General features: G+C 62.7%; 1 long non-coding RNA gene across 3 annotated transcripts; it reads right to left on the bottom strand.

Moving 5' to 3' along the window:
• Positions 1 to 639: 639 nt before the first annotated feature.
• Positions 640 to 2,254, bottom strand: LOC149123642 (uncharacterized). Of its 3 annotated transcripts, none has more exons than XR_016217061.1 (3): positions 1,626 to 2,045; positions 1,261 to 1,403; positions 640 to 860 (listed from the first exon to the last, which is right to left on the bottom strand). It is a non-coding gene; the product is annotated as an uncharacterized LOC149123642 (long non-coding RNA). The 3 variants fall into 3 exon arrangements; XR_016217060.1 differs by having other exon boundaries at positions 640 to 1,039; positions 1,626 to 1,997; XR_016217059.1 differs by having other exon boundaries at positions 640 to 1,403; positions 1,626 to 2,254.
• Between the last annotated feature and the right edge of the window lie 4,018 nt (positions 2,255 to 6,272).

Here is a 6,272-nt window from a genome sequence, read left to right as displayed (position 1 = left end):
GGAGCCGTGGGGCGCGCCCCGCCCAGGCCGCGGGAGCTGGTGGTGGGCAGGCTCCCTGGTCAGGTTGGCGTGCAGAGGACTCGCCGGCCAGGGGGGGTCCCTCATTGGGCCCCCAAAGCCCGGCGCTCCAGGCTGTCCGTGAGCCCTCCTCGGCCCCTCGGCACGGTCCAGGCACTGGTCCATCCGCTCAGGCCCCTCTCTGCGGAGGCCTCGCCCAGGCCGCCCGGGACCCCCGGGGCCGCGCCCGCGCCCGCGCAGCCCGCTGGTGTTTCTGTCCGCGCAGGCTCCTGGGCTGGGGCCTCAAGGGCAGGTTCAAAGGAGGAAGCTGTGGGTTCCTGGCCCACAGTGCTGGTCGCCCACAAACCGGGGAGACCCCGGGCCTAGGCGGCGCGCCTTGGCCTTGGGAGAGGAGGAGGGGACGGCAGGCAGCTGCCACCGCGCGCCGGCCCTGCACCTGGGCAGGACAGCGAGCTGGGCCTCTGTGCCGCCTCGGAGGCGCCGCTAAGCAGGTCTAGACCCGGGGGGGAGGCTGCTTCACGATGCGGAGTCCAAGGTTCCTCTTGCCAGGCCCCTGTAAGCCTCCCTCGTGGGCGGAAGCCTGGGCCTGTGGGTTTGAAACATGCTCCCTGGGGGGATCGGTTTATCTAAAATTACTTCTTTTATTTATGTGAAATCAGAGAGACAGCTCATTCACCACCACCACCCCACCCCACCCCCCGCCGCCAATGTCCACAATAGCCAGGGCTGGACCTGGCCAAATCCAGGAGCCCAGAACGTCTTCCAGGTCTCCCACGTGGGTGGCAGGGGCCCAGGGATCGGAGCCATCACCTGCTGCCTCCAGGATGCGCATTAGCAGGGATCTGGAACCAGGGTCAAAGCGGGACCCAAATCCAGGCACTCAGATCCGGGATGCTGGTGCCCGGAGCGCTGCCCTCAAAGCCGGGCAGAGCCCCCTCTGGGGTGCAGTCGCCCCCCGCCTCCTCCAGCGGCCCCCACTGTATAATTGCGGCTCAGAGAGGGATGAGATTTGGACGAACTCCTGGGCAAGGATGGACAGAGTCAGGACTCGTTTATGCAGGCGCTAGGGACACACGGGGCAGGGAGATTTGAGTGAAGCACAGTTTCTGCCCTAAGAAAGTTGGTCCAGGAAGAGGAGGGGCCAGGGAGCAGTCAGGATGGGAAGGGCTCAGAGCGGCATCCCAATGGACCATGAGCAGCAGTTTCCCCCAGAAGGTGCGGGGGGAGGGGCAGCTTGTTCACCTGCTGGGGGAGGGGCTGACATAGCAGTGGCTTTGGGGGCGTCAGCGCTGGGGGTATCCCCTGCTGAGGCTGGATTTGCAGGGGTGAGTCTTGGCCAGGCTGGAGGCTGGACTCTGGCCTCAGCACAGCAGGGGGCACCAGCCCTGTGGAGGAGGGTTGGAGGTGGGCAGAGGGGCAGTGCTCCCTCCCACCCAGTATCCTGTGACAGCTCCACTTCCCCCTCCCCACCTTCGCCCTAGCTCTGTCCCTGTCAGCAGCTGAGCTGGGGGACACCAGAAGAGACCAGACCCATCCCTGCTGGGTGGGAGGTGCTTGCTCTGTGGTCTGCAGCAGCCCACTTGTGCCCCTGGGCTCAGTTTTCTCACCTGTAAAATGGGCCAGTGCCGATCCCTGCTGGGTCCCTCTTCCTCAGGGTCTCGGTGAGGGGCAGAGGTGATGGATGGGCGGGAGGAACTTGTATGTTGGGTGCAGCACCCAGTCCAGCAGTAGGTGAGGCCTTTGCTCACTGGGTGCCTCCCCTGCCCTCCATCCCAGTGCAACTCCTCCCAGCCATGCCCACAGACACCCAGAGCCCCCACCAGAGGCCCACACTGCCGGCTTGCGTTCTGGAGCCACCACACCTCCCCACGCGGGGCCTCAGGCAAGCCCCAGCCCCCCCACCCCACCCCCTGCTTTCTGAGTTTTCCGATGCAGAATGGGAGGCCCCGGCAGCCCCTCAGCCCCAGGCACCCCAGACCAGATGCGGGCTCTCTCCAAGCACGAGCAACTCCCAGGCAGGAGAGGGCAGATCAGGGCCCCTTCTCCCCTCCCCTCTGCCACTCCCGGCCCCTGCCAGGGACATCTTGTGCCCTGGTGATGTCACTAGGCCCTCAGAGCCATGGCTGTAGCTGACAGGATTTATTTTTAAACTCTCAGGTCTAGGCCAGCTCCCTACCCCACCCCCATCCTACCCCACCTCACCCTGCGGGCTGTATCACACAGCCCCCCGCGCCCCCAGGCTTGGTCTCCCCACCCACACACTCAGACGCCATGTGGGAGCTGGGCGGTGGGCCAGCTGCCTCCGGTCACTGAACCAACACCTGCTGAGGCCAACAGATGGGCCCGGCTACCTTGCGCCTCCAGGGGAGAGCCTGGAGCCCAGAATGGACAAGGGACTTGTCCAGAGACCCCTACAGGACCAGGGGGCATCAGATGTGCTCCACACTCGCCCAGACCCCCTGGCGTGGCTTTAGCGCTGTCACCAAGGCTTGGTTTGGACGCGTTTCTTAATAACAGCTCTGTGCCTGCAGTTTCAGGTCCGTCTGGACGCCGTGCAGCTCAGACAGGTTCAGAAATAGGGTGCTGGGCCAGTGCCCAGCTGCCCCGAGGGCAGGGTGTATGTCCAGCACAAATGTCACACACTTGCCCTCATGAGTGACCTCAGACTAAGCACCTGTCACCACCTTGAGCTTGGCCCCTGGATAAGATCCCGGCTGAAAATGAGATTTTACTGCCAAGAAAATGCCGGAGAACAGCAGCCTGGAGGCCGCACCGGGAGGCTGGGCCGGGGCCAGGAACCTCTCATAGCAAATGGGGAAACTGAGGCTCCCGGGGGAGGAGAAGTCTGGGCCGAAGCATCTGCCCTGTCTGTGGGAGGCCACAGTGACCTACCTGGCGTGGCCCCGCCCAGGGCTGGTGGCGTGTGGTGTCTTGGGCGCCCCTGTAGCCTGCTGCGCCCCGGGAAGACACAGCCTTGGCACCCCTGTTTCATCACAGGCTGCTCAGTGTAACCCAGGGGACAAGGCCCCAGGCTCCCCGGCCCAGCAGATCCCAGCTGGAATCCTGCCTGCGGCCTCTCTTAGCCGTGCGACCTTGGGCAGAGTCCGGCACTGCTCCGTGCCTCAGTTTCCTCCCCCGGACCGTGGGGCAGCACTGCTGCAGGGAATGCCGGGCGGCACGGAGCACAGGCTGCACCCTCCGCGCCCAGCAACGGCAGATTTTACCGTCATTGTTATGCTCCCGTGCCAGGCCGCCGGATCGCGGCTCTGCACAGCTGCTGTGGGTCCCCGAATGGCTCAGAAACCCCGACACGCAGGGGCAGATGAGGGAGAGGCCCCCTCTGCGAGGGTTTCCAGGAAGAAAATGGCCTTGGAGCTGGGATCCGGGTCCCACCGTGTCTTCCAGGGCCACAGCAGGGCCAAGCCGGTGGGGCTGGTCTGGGGGAAAGAACTGCAGAGGCCCCCCGGTGGGGAGAGAACCCAGCACCAGCTCGGGACCCCCACCCCCAGCAGCCCTGTGTCTGCATCTCCGCAGGGGACACTGTGACACTTGTGCAAGAGCTGGGCTCCCCCACAGCGCACACTCGGGTAGCGGCGGCAGAAAACCCACCAGAGCCGGGTCCGAATCCCACTCAGGGTGTGACCTCGGCCGACTGGCTTAACCTCGCTGAACCCTTCCCCGTAAGCCTGGCATAGAGACGTCTTAAGGGGCCGTGGTGCGGAAGAAATGAGCAGGCATCTGGTACACAGTAAGTGCTCAATAATTCTGCCTCTTGGGAGAGCCAGCCTGCATCTCAGAGAAGTGGGAGGCGGGCTCTGGGCTCCTCCAGCTCGGTCCCTGGGCAACCAAGTCCACAGCCTCCCTATAACTGGCAGGAGGGAGTGGGAACAAAGACCCCACCCCTTAGGGAAGAAGCTCGTGGGGGTGGGGCCTGAATGCCAATGTATGCAAATCTCATGCAAACCAGGGAGATGGCTAGCCCTCCTGGAGAAGGTGGGAAAGATGCAGCTGTCAGGAGCCGGGGAGGGGGCGCCCCGGGATAGAAGCGGGTGCCCTGGAGCCATCACAGGACGCTGCCCCAGCTCTGGCCTCGCCTGGCATGGCTGTGAACGCCCCTGGTCAGCAGTCAGTCTCCAAGTCGGGGGCTTACAGAACCCCTCATCCCAGACCCTTGCTGTACCCCAAGCTCCGTGCCTAACGACTCCCTCGCCAGAGTGCCAGCCACCCCTCCTGTTCCCCCACGCTGACCCCGGGACCATGTCGGCCGGTAGCCGTTGGAGGGCAGGCGGGGCGGGCCAAGTCAGCTGAGGCCCCCTAGCGCCGCCTGGCACGAAGGCCTCCCCCGCTCGGTCTGCGGAGGCTTTGCTGGACCGGCCGTCACGGCCCGGGACGTGTCTTCAGCGCCACCTGGCGGTGGCGCGGCGCTCCTGCTGCACCAGGCCCCGACGCTGTCAGCCTTGCTCCGGCAGGTTCAGCGAGGCAGTGTGCAGCTACTAGGACCGCAGGTGGGGAGGCCAGGCACCGAGCACGGAGCTAGGCTGGAGCACACCAGGCAGATGACCAGCGAGGGCCTCGGCTGAGACGGGAAGGAGGTGCAAACAGGTCGCAGAGCCAGAGCCGGGGTGCTCAGTAGACAGAGGGAGGGGGCTGCGGGCCGGATGGGGGGCGGGTCTCACTCGCGTGGCTTCTGAGTGTGATGGGAGTCGCAGCACGCTGTGGGCATGTGAAGGCTGCCAGCCGAACAGAGGGGCTGCAGGCGGGAGGAGCGGGCCTTGGGGGGACCAGGTGAAGTGGAGGTGCCGGGTAGGCAGGTAGATGAGAATCTGGGGCTCAGGGGACAGGCTCAGGCTGGAGAGATGCGTTGGGATGTTTCCGGGGTGTAGGCAGCTTCAGGTGTAGATGGTCCAGTCCTTGAGGCTGGATGAATCACTTAGAGGGCAAGTGTAGACGGGGCAGAGTGCCAGCATGGAGTCTTTGGGGGAGGAGCCGGAGCAGGCAGGGAGGAGAGGTCATGAAGTCCAGTGAAGCTTCCGGAAGGAGCCCGTGCGTTCCCTGGGTCAGATTCCACACAGAAGTGGAGGGAGGTGAGCCGGAGCGTGGCCCCAGCGACCTGGAGAAGGGAGCCTGGAGCAGGAGGTGTGGCCAGGCTTGTGCTTGGGCATCTTAACCCCTCAGCAGGTTTCACAGCTTGTCCAGGGGGTGGAACGCTAGGAACACAGCCGGGGGGAGAAGTGATGGCCCACAGGGAAAGCGGGACCCGCAGGCCAGTGGGGATGGACAGGTGCCCTGCAGAGGGCTTGGGCCGAGTGGGACAGGGATTCGGGCACACTTGGTACCTAGTAAGGGGAGGGCCTGGGTTTGGATCCTGGCCCCAGCAGGCCCAAGTCACTTTGCTGACTGACCCTCAGTTTCCCCATCTACAGAGGGCTGGTGTTGAGAGTGACAGTGGCCACCTGCTCCATGCCAGGCACCAGTCCAAGTGTTTCACATAAAGTTTTTTTTTTTAATTTTAAGATTTATTTATTTTTTGAAAGAGTTACACAGAGAGGAGAGACAGACGGAGAGGTCTTACATCCACTGGTTCACTCCCCAAATGGCCTCAACAGCCAGAGCCGCGCCCATCCGAAGCCAGGAGCTTCTTCCGGGTCTCCCACATGGGTGCAGGGGTCCAAAGACTTGGGCCATCTTCTTCTGCTTTCTCAGGCCGTAGCAGAGAGCTGGATCGGAAGTGGAGCAGCCGGGACTAGAACTGGCGCCCATATGGGATGCCGGCACTGCAGATGGTAGCTTTACCTGCTAAGCCACAGCGCTGGCCTGTTTTTTTTTTTTTTTTTTTTTTTGTTGTTGTTGTTGTTGTGTTTGGTTTTGTTTTTTATTTAAAATTAGTGTTACGGAGAGAAGGAGAGACAGAGAGATCCTCTATCCACTGGTTCACTCCCCAGATGACCACAGTGACCAGGGCTGGACCTATCCGAAGCCAGGAGTCAGGAGCTTCTTCCTGGTCTCCCACATGGGTACAAGCACCCAAGCACTTGGGTCATCTTCCACTGCTTTCCCACACGCATTATCAGGGAGCTGGATCCTAGCAGAGCAGCTGGGACCTTAACCGGCCTCCAATAAGTGATGCCAGCATTGCAGAAGCCAACTTAACCCAGTGTGCCACAATGACAGCCCAGATATTTATTGATTTATTTGTTTTCATTTTATTTGAAAAGCAGAGAGAGATTTCCCTTGTACTGGTTTACATCCCCATG

Source organism: Oryctolagus cuniculus, chromosome 11 (genome assembly GCF_051225735.1).
Source record: "Oryctolagus cuniculus isolate XC-2025 breed Fujian yellow rabbit chromosome 11, ASM5122573v1, whole genome shotgun sequence".
NCBI classification, from domain to species: domain Eukaryota; kingdom Metazoa; phylum Chordata; class Mammalia; order Lagomorpha; family Leporidae; genus Oryctolagus; species Oryctolagus cuniculus.
This window is presented reverse-complemented; position numbering and strand designations above follow the sequence as displayed.